This window comes from Lactuca serriola, chromosome 7 (assembly GCF_051521515.1).
Source record: "Lactuca serriola cultivar US96UC23 chromosome 7, Lser_US96UC23_V15, whole genome shotgun sequence".
Lineage (NCBI taxonomy): Eukaryota > Viridiplantae > Streptophyta > Magnoliopsida > Asterales > Asteraceae > Lactuca > Lactuca serriola.
In genome coordinates this window covers 203,455,104-203,468,943 of record NC_136414.1, presented here as the reverse complement: position 1 = coordinate 203,468,943, position 13,840 = coordinate 203,455,104, and the positions used below count along the sequence as shown (strand labels likewise).

Sequence of the window (13,840 nt, the reverse complement as noted above, 5' to 3'; positions counted from 1 at the left end):
TATTTCTTCAGTTTGGGCCCCTCCACCGCCTTTAATTCCATCTTGCCTAGGGTTGTGTTATTCGCGAGAGTGCTTCACGAATTCTTCAATCAGCTCTTTGACCTCCCTTGGATTTTTCTTTGTCAAAGGTCCTTGAGAATCAAGGAGTTGTCTCGTCATAACGTTGACCCCATCATAGAAGATTGACATCTCTTGTTGCACATTTAGATCATGCTGAGGGCAATTTCTGAGCAAGCCCTTGTACCGCTCCCATGCTTCGTATAATGACTCCCCCGGCTATTGCTCAAAGTTGGTTATTGCCTTCTTGAGTTTGGCTATCTTGGATGGCGGGCAAAACTGGTCCAGGAATTGCTCACACATTTGAGCCCAAGTGGTAATTGTACCCGGTGGAAGTGCTTTTAACCACTCCTTAGCAGCTCCTTTGAAAGTGATGGGAAGTATCCTAAGCAAGACTGTGTTTCTGTTGACATTTGGGACATTGAAGTAATCCGCAATGTCGTTGACTTCATCTAGATGCTTAAAAGCGTCCTCATGATCTTTCCCAAAAAATGGGATATCCTTCAGTGCAGTTAATATGTGCCCCTTCAACTCGAATGTGGCAGTGGCAGGTATTACGGGCTGGACTAAACCGGGACCCATATCTTCTCGGATCCGCTTCTTGTAAGCTCCCATGGACATCTCTTCAATTGCTGCCATCTCGTTCCTTGGCTCGTTCTCGGGTTTGCTTGTGTGTTCTTCAAATTCCGGCTCGGTATCGTATTCGGACTCGGTTTGGACGGGTGTTTGATCCAAGTGCTCAAAATTGCTCTTGTGCCTCGCGGATGAACTTGACTCTCCTGTCTTCTTTCCCGACTTCCTTGAAAAAGTTGACTTCAATTCTTTTAAGGGCGTCTTTTTCTTGTGAATTGCAGACTCGGGATCTTCAAGTGGTGGCACCAAGGGTGTGTTTGAGCCTCTGGTCGTGAACTCCTGCAACTTCCTAAACTAAAAAAAACATAAAACTGAACTAAAATAAGAAAAACTAACTAACAACTAAAAATCTAGTGTTCTGGATGTCCACGTCGTGGCACGTATCTGGCCACGTCGTGGACTCTGTGACTAAAAGAAAAATTATACTTTGCTGAAAAATTAACTTTTTGTGGTTTTTTATTCCACAAGAAGGATTGATTAATTTAATGCAAATAAATAAGCTAAAAACTAAGCCGTTCCCCGGCAACGGCGCCAAAAACTTGATGTGCACAAAAGTACCCACTAATTTTAATATTTATAACCTAACAAACTTAAACTAATTATGCACTTATAGGCAGTGTACCTAGTCAGATTACAATATAGTTTGGGTAAGTCGGGTATCGATCACAGGGAACGGTGTTACTAATTAATTTACTTACTATTAAATTAACCTAATTATTAACAAGTTTAAAAGGGGTTTTATCTGATTTTACAAGATCGGACGAACTTAAATCAAATTCAATAAGTAAAACACACTCTTGTTTAGTTTGAATCCACTTCTTTCTTATGGCTAGCTAATGTTTATGGATAATCTAGTTGGTTTTAATTATATTAGTAATTTAGTTCTAACTTTACCAATAATTAACTAATTCATGTCAAACCATGTATGTTCACACACAATTAAACACAGAACTAATTATGAATGTAAATATGCTATGTAAGATTTGTTATATAAACGCAATTATAGTCACAATTCACGTTCTCTAGCATAGCTAAGCTTATTTACTCTAATTACTAACTAAGATTGGTCAATCCTAGCTCTAACAATTCAATGTTCACTAAATCATTAGGTAAACAAGTTCATGCAGTTAATGGTCACTAAGCTACATAGAACATGCAATCAAGCAATTAGATAAACAAACATAAGCATGCTAGGTTATACAAATCAAACACAAGCAATTTTACCAACTAAATTAATCCATATAAATTGAGCTATTCGTAAGTTGGAAGCTTCATCTAGCTAAACAAGAGTAGCTAGATTCAGCTGCTCATCATAGCAACTAATAAACTAACACAACTTGAAGTAATAGAAAACATGTTCTTAATTAACTAAAATATAGACCTTTACTCTTTTTGGTGTTGAAAACCTTTTTCCAGAACCTTTCTTTCGCTCCAAATCGCCTTCTGGAACTCCTTTTCTTCAGCCAAAAAGTTGCTCTTTCGTAATGATCAAGAATACTTAAATAGACTCCAAAATACCGTGCCGCGTCGTGGCTATCCAGGCCACGCCGTGGGCTCCAAGTTATCCGTATCGGGCAAGGATTCCTCCATATCGCAATCTTTATCTTCTAGAATTCTCATTCCACGTCGTGGCCGACTTTGCCACGTCGTGGATTTAGTATCTTTCGTGGATTTATTCATTTCTTGTCTTCTAAGTCTCCCATGTTCTACATATTGTCACTTTTGGTCCGTCTCTTCGAAAATCCTTTTAATTGACTGAAAATAACAATTTAAAGTCATAAGTACCATTATTCTAAACATATTATCAACTTATTAATAAAAATGTACTTAAATATTGCCTAAAAATAGGTATAAATATGGCAATATCAACGATCAAGCCCACGATGTGAAAGTACTGTTCACGACGTGGGAAATGAGAAATTTTCCCTATAAATAGAAATCAAGGGCCAGCCGATTATGGTTGCTCCATCTCTTCTCTCCCACTCCCGATACACTCTCTAAGCCCTATTTTAACCCCCCGAAGCCCCGGTATCATCCCGAGACCCAAAGCGAGTCCCGAAGCCCAAAGATCCCGAGAGGAAAAGAGTTTCCGAGCCGAAGCTCTGTCTGCGAGAAACCCGGTGTGTGAAGATATCCCAGTTTCACCGAAGAGTTACTACTTGGAGAGCCATAGTGCTTTCCGATAATCGTATTATCAAGTGAGTGTATAGTTACTTTCTTCAAACACATAAATATGAAATATTTGCTATGAAATACGTGCTATGTGTTTATATATTGTTGTTTATTTGAGATGACTGTGGTATGGATGTTTTATATAGTTTTTAAATGAGTTAAATTGTATATGTATTTATATTTACAAATATGTTGGGTAGAACGTGGGTAGATGATATAGTTGGTGAGTGATGAAAGATGGTATGAGTGAACCTTGGCAGCTATTGTCTTAGTGCCTAACAAAGAGCCCTGGCAGCTATTGTCTTAGTGCCTAACAAAGAGCCCTGGCAGCTATTGTCTTAGTGCCTAACAAAGAACCCTGGCAGCTATTGTCTTAGTGCCTAACAAAGAACCTTGGTAGCTATGGATTTAGTACCGTATAGATGAACCTTGGTAGCTATGAATTTAGTATCGTATAGATGAACCTTGGTAGCTATGGATTTAGTACCATATAGATGAACCTTGGTAGCTATGGATTTAGTACCGTATAGATGAACCTTGGTAGATATGGATTTAGTACCGTATAGATAAGCCTTGGTGACTATGGAGTTAGCGCCTATTGTATAAACCTTGGTGACTATGGAGTTAGCACCTATTGTATAAAACTTGGTGACTATGGAGTTAGCGCCTGTTGTATAAACCTTGGTGACTATGGAGTTAGCGCCTATTGTATAAACATTGGTGACTATGGAGTTAGCGCCTGTTAAGTGAACCTTGGTGACTATGGAGTTAGCGTCTGATAGCTATGGATTTAGTGCCTGAGAGATAAATGTTGGTAACTATGGGCTTAGTACCTGATAGATAAACTTTGGTAGAAATGGACTTCGTGCCAATCCCTTAGGTTAATCCTTAGGAATGAATAAATGAAGGATAGTTGATTTTTATAATAAAACCTTAAGAGTAAAGAAGATAATGGGGATGGGTAATTAGGTTGATTGTTTGATAATTTAATATAATAATTATATTATTGTCGGTTGAAAACCCTATATGCTCACCAGGCTCCCAAGCCTGACCCACTCAGTTTTCTTTGTATCACAGGTAGTGGCACAAGAGCATAAGTTGGTTGACATGACGAGAGATTTTGGATGATAGATCAGTAGTTATAAATAACTTTTGTAAGGTCTATTTTATACGGTTTATGCTTTTGGTCTGTATCGGAACATGACATTCTGAGATTTTATTATTTAATGAAAACTACATTCTCTTTGAGAAATGTTTTGATAAAGTTTTATCATATCTCGTTTGGGAACAAATTCCGCAACTGATTTAATCAAAGGATTACTCTAATTTTATAAAAAAAAGCATAAAAAAATCGGTTTTTATGGCCGTGAAAAAGGGGATGTCACACTCGCCGAGTCGCCCATGTGCACTCGACGAGTTGGGTCAAAGTTTGACCGTTGACTTCAGTTGACCTTAGGGTTTTGGTTAAGCTGATTCAAGAGAGTTCTGGGAGGGGTAGAATGGTCTTCTACCCATCATTAGAGATGATATTATGAGAGAGTATTGATTAGGAATGTTATTTTGTTGATAGGAGGAGGCTAGATCGGGTATCCGAGCACGGGAGATTATCCGATATCGTACGAGGTTAGTCTTCTCACTATATTGTACTTGGAATGGTACCTATGTGTGACCGGAAGGTATTATATGCTATGATATGTATGTGTTGTATGTTGTTATATGATATGTATGTTATGAATGATAAGGACCGGAAGGTCAAGATGATATGGACCGGAAGGTCAGGAGGTTACGAACCGGAAGGTCGATACGGGTAGGACCGGAAGGTCTACTAGGATTTCGGGACGGAAGTCCCCTGAGACACTTGGACCGGAAGGTCCCACATATCTATGGCCTTGAGTTTCGTATGTGTTGTATGTGGTATTTTGGGAAACTCACTAAGCATTTATGCTTACAAATGTTGTGTTACGTGTTTCAGGTACTAGCGAGGATCGCGGGAACGCGCTGGCATGATCCGTACACACTTGTGGAGTTTTATGTCTTGAGATTCTTGGATATGTTTTTTTTATGATAACATTGGATACATTATGTTTTGATATTATCTTGTGAATAAAAGTATGTTTTAAAAATGAAAAATTATTTTGGAAATTTTCGTTGTTACAATATATATATATATATATATATATATATATATATATATATATATATATATATATATATATATATATATAAGCCAAGTCAGTCGAACCACTAGAACGCCTTGTTTACGAAACCGGTCTATAATGGAAGTTTAAGGAAGCGGCCTGTAAAACGATCGACATTGGGTATTCACTCTTACCCACCGCTCCCTTGATTGGTGGATGGTCGTTAGCTGAACGGGTTAGATAGGATATTTAATTCTCATTAATTAATATATGAAATTAATAAAGTAACTAAATGTTTTTTCATAAATTCTCAATCTTAGTTACTTTAGGAAAAAATGTGAAATTGATGTTATTCCATGAAATTGCACATTGCACTTTATATAAGTCATTAGTGGAGCATGCGTGGTTAACCGGCACACTAATATGGACTAATAAAGGGTGGCAATGAGTGTCTCATAAATTACTATTGATTGATGGAGTGCGTGTGGTCAACCGGCACATTGACTAGATGATAAATGACATCGAGAGCACCAAACTAATTTTCATGTTTATTCACATCTCGGTTGTGATCCTCGGTATCCCAGTCACAAATGGAAGAGCATAATCGATATTAAACATGTCCATAAATAGTTCAATGAATCTCAAAATATCTAGGAATTTCATTTAAAACCTAATTCGTTTAAAATTTCGTTTTCATGGTGAAATTGGTAAATCGTCATTTGTCACCTTTATTTATTTCACGAATAGATTACGACATGCCTTTTCTGTGTTGTGAAATATCTAGTTGGATCTTAGCCTTAATATTTCATTTGGGTGTTATATTAAGGAATCTTCTTATCTAACTAAAACTTTTCCTTCTTCTTTTTCAGATGTCAACTCCCAATGACGCTTCTGGTTCTTCCTCCAACAACTTCTCACTCTTGAACATCTGCTCGAGGGTTACCTTTGATGGCACCAATTATAATGATTGGATGCGAAACATCAAGATGGCTCTACGCAGTGTTGCAAAACTCCGCCTACTCGGCCGAGTACTCGGAATCGGCCCTCCACCGAGACGAGTTATGTGAAATCGGATTAAGTCAAAATCGGTCAAAAATCGGTCAACCTCGATCAAAATCTCTCTAACTCGGGCCTACTCGGTCTTACTCGGGCCTACTCGGTCAACAAAGTCAAACTCGGCCAACTCGGTTAAAAGGTTAAAATTGTCATAAAAAGAGAATAAAATCAAGAATTTCAAGATTAATATGTATAATACACTTAATGATTTATTATTTAACACACACATGTGATTATTACTACATATATATATATATATATATATATATATATATATATCTTAAATTTTCAGTAATTATTCACGAAGTGATACAATTGTGTGTATTTCAGTTTTTATATATTCACATGTATCTAATTTTGTTATATATTTCAATCAAATAATGATTTTAACTTATGATTTTGACATTATAATTTTTCTAAAAATATTTCTATATGAATTACCGAATTTGAGTACTCCCCGAGTACTCGCTACTCGACAGTCGGCCGAACAAGTACCGAGTAGCGAGTTCTACAACCTTGACTCTATATTTTGAGCACAAAGAGTATGTACTCAAAAAGGAACTTCTCAAGATTGATGAAACAAAAGCTACTCCTGAAGAACAAGTTGAGTATAAGACACACTATAATGATGCTACCAAAGTGGCATGCATCATGATGGCTACTATGACTCCTGAGTTGCAAAGGTTCTATGAGGATTACTGGTCATACGATATGAACAAGGACTTGGTGGAAAAGTACCACCAACGAGCTCTTCAGGAAAAGTATGAAGTAGTAAAGTCCCTCATCACCAGCAAAATGAAAGACGAAGAGTCTATCAGTAGCCACTTGCAACAAATGCAAAGATATGTAGAACGACTGATGAAGCTAAATGTGAACTTTGAAGAGGAATTAGCTATTGATATAGTCTTGAACTCGCTACCTATTTGTTATGATCAGTTCATCATGGCTTATCATTTGAACAACCAAGAGACCACATTAGCTCAACTTTAGAACATGCTGTGAACTATTAAGAGTGGAATGAAGGGAAAAGGTGTTGTCTCCACTCCTATTGCTACTACTCATGTTTTGGCCATAGGAAAAGGAAAGGGAACGAATAGGAAAGGTCCTCCTAAACATAATTGGAAGGGAAAGTCTCAAGCTGGATCTGCAAGCAATGGATCCAAAGGATAGGCCAATTCTGAAGCTCCCCCCGCCTCTGATCCTAAGGAGGTTACTTGCTTTTATTGCCAAGAAAAAATACATTAGAAACTAAGTTGCCCTAAGTACTTGCAATAGATAAAGGATGGCAAAGTCAAGCCAACATCGACAGGAATTTACACTATCTTATCTAAAAACTCATCATATTCTCATTCTTGGGTCTGATACAGGATGTGGTTTTCACATTTTTTCTGATTTGCATGGTCTAAGAAGAAGTGGGGATGCGGAGCATGGGAGAATAAACTTGATCATGGGCAATAGAAGATCGTCACCTATTAGCAAGATTGGTGTTTCTAACTTAGTGCTTAGTAATGGGTTCTGATTATATTTGAACAATTGTTGTTATTCGTCAGAAATGACAAGAAACATCATTTCATTTCATGATTTATATAAACAAGGTTTTAGATATTCTTTTGACAATGAGAATGGATCTATTTATGCTTATAAAACTGATGTATTTTATTCTGAAACTTTACCTTGTGATGGTGTGTATGAAACTATGATGGTTGTAGACAATTTAGGTAATAGTGTTCTTCAAATTGATTCGCCTAATGGTTTAGACAAAGCATGATTGCGGCATTGATGTCTTAGACAGGTCAAAAAGAAACGCATTGCCCAACTTCAAAAGGATGGAGTGTTGGAATCATTTGACTTAAGGTCAGATGATACATACGAATCTTGTTTACTTGGAAAGATGACTAAATCACCTTTCATTGGTTCTTGTGAAAGAGGTTAAGGATTGTTGGATCTCATACACATAGATGTGCATGGGCCCTTCAGATCTACCACAAGTAATGCAAATCGATTTTATATGAATTTTAGTGATGATTATAGCAGATATGGATATATCTACTTAATCAAGCATAAGTCAGAAACCTTTGAAAAGTTCAAAGAGTTCAAACAAGAAGTCGAGAATCAATTGGAATATGAAATATGTATGTGAATCTTTGTATCGAATTCCACGAATACCTCAAGGAATATGGAATAGTTTCACAACTAACACCTCCTAAGACACCACAACTTAATGGTGTGGCTGAGAGGAGTAATCGAACCTTGGACATGGTTTGTTCCATGATGAGTCGAGCTTCACTTCCAATCTCTTTCTGGGGGTATGCCTTAGAGACTGTCGCCCATATTCTTAATCTTGTCCCAACAAAGAAGGTTGCCAAAACACCTGACAAGATGTGGACAGTGAAGGTTCCCTCGTTGGCACATATCAAGGTTTAGGGTTGTGAAGCTTTCGGTAGACGAGACACTCATAACAAGCTTGAACCTCATGGTGAGAGATGTATTTTCATCGGCTACCCACAAAAGTCCTTTAGATATTTGTTCTAAAGACCTAGTGAAAACATGGTCTTCGTAGCACGAAGTTGAGTCTTCTGCGAGAGAGAGCTCATATCCAAAGAGGATTGTGGGAGTATAATTTATCTTGAAGAAATTCAAGAGTCAAACGATGAAGGAACTTCTAAACCTGTTATGGCTCAACCTGAGGAATAAAGTCCAGTTGAACCAATTGACGAGTTATTACCTCTTAGACGTTCCAGTGGAGTTAGAATGCCACCTGAGTTTTATGGCCATATTACTACAGATAGTGATACGTTTATCAGTGATAGTACACTGGTAAATTTGGATGAACCTTCTAGCTACAAGGAAGCTATGGCGGGACCTGAGTCTGCTAAATGGAAAGAGGCAATGGACAGTGAGATCAAGTCCATGTATGACAATCAAGTTTGGAATTAGGTTCAAAATGTACTAGGTCGTGAGACAGTTGGGTGTAAATGGATCTTCAAGAAGAATACCGACATGGATGGAAAGGTGAACACTTTCAAGGCTCGACTGGTTGGAAGGGCTTTACTCAAATGTCGCACCCCAAAACCGGAACGGCGGAAACGTTGGGGGTGGAAGACGTTATGTTCAGTATCACAAGACATGCATCATACTAATCAAAGTAATGAACAACCATTTCATTAGAAAGAAAGTGTTTACAAAGTATGTGGTCACATAACATAGACTACAATGTAAATAACAAAGTAAGACATGAAGTTATACTGCTCCATCTTCTAAATCCCAATGCGCGTACCTGTCTACTGGTCTCCTGAGAATACAAGTTATTTTGAAAGCGTAGATCAACATTTAATTTGGTGAGTTCATAAGATTTTAGTGATGTAAGAAGTTGTAAGAAACTTGTAGTAATTTGTAAGTTCTGTTTAGAAAAGTTCGTCTGTTCCTCCAGAAAATCCTATATTTCCTGCTTTGATGTAAGATAAGTAAAAATGACTCTACAATCCTTTCTATGAGTACTAAATGGATACAAGTTATATAAAACCTATAGTAAACAAACAATCGATTGTGTGTATCTGCCCTAAGCCCACAACCAAACAAGGAACATGAAATGAAGCGGAAGGCACACATCTCATTGTTTGTTAGATCATCGTTGTATATAACACTGGTGTATTCACTTGGTACTAATGGAGTTAACTGTAATACTTCCTTTATATTTGATGAAAAGATTCTTTAAGAAAACCCTTATTTCTTTTTGTAAAACTGGTAACCATGGTGGTTCCTTCTGTAATCACTTAGTTTATACTAGCTATATATATAATCTAATACCGAATAGATAGTTAATTGTGTGAATCTACCCTAAGCCCACAACCAAACAAGGAACATGAAATGAAGCGGAAGGCACACATCTCATTGTTTGTTAGATCATCGTTGTATATAACACTGGTGTATTCACTTGGTACTCATGGAGTTAACTGTAATACTTCCTTTATATTTGATGAAAAGATTCTTTAAGAAAACCCTTATTTCTTTTTGTAAAACTGGTAACCACGATGGTTCCTTCTGTAATCACTTAGTTTATACTAGCTATATATATAATCTAATACCGAATAGATAGTTAATTGTGTGAATCTACCCTAAGCCCACAACCAAACAAGGAACATGAAATGAAGCGGAAGGCACACATCTCATTGTTTGTTAGATCATCGTTGTATATAACACTGGTGTATTCACTTGGTACTCATGGAGTTAACTGTAATACTTCCTTTATATTTGATGAAAAGATTCTTTAAGAAAACCCTTATTTCTTTTTGTAAAACTGGTAACCACGATGGTTCCTTCTGTAATCACTTAGTTTATACTAGCTATATATATAATCTAATACCGAATAGATAGTTAATTGTGTGAATCTACCCTAAGCCCATAACCAAACAAGGAATAGGAAATGAGGCAGAAAGCACATATCCAACTACTTCTCAAGTATTAATTATATATAACCCTGATGTATAAACTAAGGTATTATAGAGTTAACCACCTAAGGTCCTTTAAGTTTATAATGGTTTAATAAAATGGATTAAAGCCTTTACTGGTAAGTTTCTAGTTTTGTCTACCAAATGTTCTATCTGAAAAGTATGTTTTGTACTAGAAAGCGGTGTATTGAATTTGTATACTATGACCTGACCCATACTTGGTACCCCTTATGATTACTTGGTGTATACGGAATATATATATATATATATATATATATATATATATATATATATAGCTAAGATCGGATAAATAGTAGGTTGGGTGAATCTGCTCTAAGCCCACAACCAAACAAGGAATAGGAAATGAAGCGAAAGGCACACATCCTACTACCTGTCGAATCCGATTAATATATATCCCTGATGTATACATTAAGGAATCATAAAGTTAGCATTATAGGCCCCCTTTCTACTGAATGTACTGGACTCGTCTGTTCTGATTGTCATTTGTAAAATATAATTTTTCCCTAGTTTATAACTATCTTAACTCAAAATAGTTTGCATTAACTTTCAAGTGGAACTGTCACAATATGAAAGTAATGGGAAAATGTAAGTACACAGTTGTCTTTTGAATTGACATCCTGACGTACTGATTACCTTAAAACATGTGTATTTTATTAAGGTTATAATGTGATGGATAGTACCCATACTATACGCTCTCCCTGCAAGAGATTCTGGCGACCAAACGCGACTTCCGCAAACAAATTGCTAGGCTGTGTAAATTCACATTAATGTTATATGATTATGTATACCCAATTTAACTATCACATTTTGTTTAGAACAATGAGTTAGTGATTCATTGGTATAATTAGATCATGTAGTGTTCTCGTGCTATAGCATCTTAGTATGTTCGTTCTATTATAGTATCTTAGTATGTTCATTCTGTTATCATGTATAGCGTATAGTATGTCTCTCTGATGTATTGTATCTACCTCCCTGTTTCTCTTTATAGTGTGCTCTAGTATCTAGTATGAACTGAACCTCTAAGCTATACCCCTTATAGTTTACTAGTGTTTTACTTGAACTGATATTGAAAAGACTCATTTTACTATTAAGTTATGCTTGTACTTTAAAAACGGAGTTTTGTTAAACTATAAAGCAACATAACTTTAAAAGAGTTTTTGAAATGTTTTGATCACTTATAAAAGACATAAGCAATCTTCTGAAAGATGTTTATAACAAACATTTACACAATTAACATTGTGTTCAACTTGTATTCCCCCCCCCCCCCTCTTAAAAGAATTTAAAACAGTTAAAAGATTCATTATAGGAGTATGAACTCACCTTATGTGGGTGATTCAACGAATATGCGCATAAGGATGAGAAGTTCCACAAATGAAGTCCCGAGACACAAACGAGTCCTAAATAACATATAATGGCATATGTTGGCATGAATATAGTGTTTAATGTGACTATCATGCAAGAAAACACTCCAAGGGACTAAGGAACAGTTGAAGTGAAGTGATCAATCACATGTGATTGATCAAAGGAGTGTTTACGGCCAATGTAGATGAGTTTACGGCCAATCAAGGAGTTTACGGCCGTAAAATCATGACAATTAAGCAAAGGAGAGTAGTTTAAGGTCCTATCCATCATCCATTTGGGGTTCAAGGTCTAAGGCTTGGATGTGAGAAGGGTTTGCGGCCAAATGTGACCAATCCATGGGTTTACGGCCATATCCAAGAGTTTACTGTCGTAAACTCTTGAAGATCATGAGATTGATGATGTTTCAAGACTGTTAAACATGTACAACTAGATGATAGATGGAATACTCACACTTTTGAGGGCCTTTGATCAGTTTTCGGCCACCAAGAACAAGTGTGTGTTCTTGGTGTTCTTGGTGAAAGATGAAGATCTAGCCAAAAGATGTTTTCATGGATGAATCATGAGAATGAGGCATGATTAGGAAGGATAACAATAACTAGATGGAAGAATCACTTACTTTTCGAAGATCGGAAATGAAAATCTCGATGATACTTGAGAGAGAATGGAAGTGTTCTTGATGTGGAAGTGAAATAATAAAAGAAAAGTTGAAGAGAAGGAGTCTTATGGGGGAGTTTACAGCCTACCTTGAGTTTACGGCCGTAAACTCAAATGTTGTGGTCGTGAACTCTTTTTGGTGATCCTAAGGCTTGAATTGTTGCACAGAGTCTCTAGTAGGTACATTCTATCACTCATTCCTTAAGTGTAGTGGGCTTAAAACCCAATAGAATGACCCTTAACAAGGCTAGAAGGCAATAAATTTTTGGGTTGTCACATCAAACCCCAGGGGTTGACTATGATGAGACCTTCTCTCTAGTAGCTAAGATTAAATCTATTAGGGTAATGTTAGCTATAGCTACGTTTCATGACTATGAAATTTGGCAGATGGATGTCAAAACCTCTTTCCTTAGTGGGAAGTTGGTTGAGGATGTTTACATAAATCAGCCAGAGGGTTTTGTGGATGCTAAGTACCCCAATAGAGTGTGTAAGCTTGAAAAATCAATCTATGGATTGAAACAAGCTTCTCGTAGATGGAATCTTTAATTTGACGATAAAGTTAAAGAGGTTGGCTTGAGAGTAACCGGGTATAGTGACGCCAATTTTCAGACAGACAAAGACAATTTCCGTTCTCAATCTGGTTGGGTATTTACCCTTAATGGAGGAGAGATAACTTGGAAAAGTTCCAAACAGGAGACTGTGGCTGATTCAACCTGTGCATTAGAGTACATAGCTGCAAGCGGAGCATCAAAGGAGGCTATATGGTTGAAGAACCTCATAGAAGACCTTGGAGTTGTGCCAACCATAAAGGAGCCAATGGAGATTTTCTGTGATAATGAAAGAGCAGTTGCCTTAACAAAGGAACCAAGAGATCATGGTAGATCAAGACGTATCAACAGAAAATACCACTTTACCAGACATAGAGTAAAAGAAGGACACCTCTTCGTGAAGAGGGTATCATAAGAAGAGAATCTTGTGGATGCCCTCACAAAGGTTCTGAGTAGGGTTAAGCGCGTTCAGCATGCAAGGAGCATTGGACGGAAGGATGATATTATTTTATTAGTTAGATAGATATTTAGAAACTTGTAACAAAGTAAATGTAATTGACTTTTGATGATTAAATAATAGTGAATTATTTATGAGTATTGTTTACTATCTTATGTCAATTGTTTATTATTGTGTTTCATTTTGCATGTTTTACTTCCCGAATAATTAGATTATTCAAACATCCATAGTCGATCATACTTTTGGAAGTAATTAATGAATCAAGACTGTCATGAATTGGATTGTAGATTGTCT

At 36.8% G+C, this 13,840-nt stretch overlaps 1 non-coding gene across 1 annotated transcript; it reads left to right on the top strand.

Annotated features, from left to right (window-relative positions):
- Nucleotides 1-205: 205 nt before the first annotated feature.
- On the top strand, nt 206-312 carry LOC145065082 (small nucleolar RNA R71). Its single transcript, XR_013688234.1, has one exon. It is a non-coding gene; the product is annotated as a small nucleolar RNA R71 (small nucleolar RNA).
- Nucleotides 313-13,840: the final 13,528 nt, after the last annotated feature.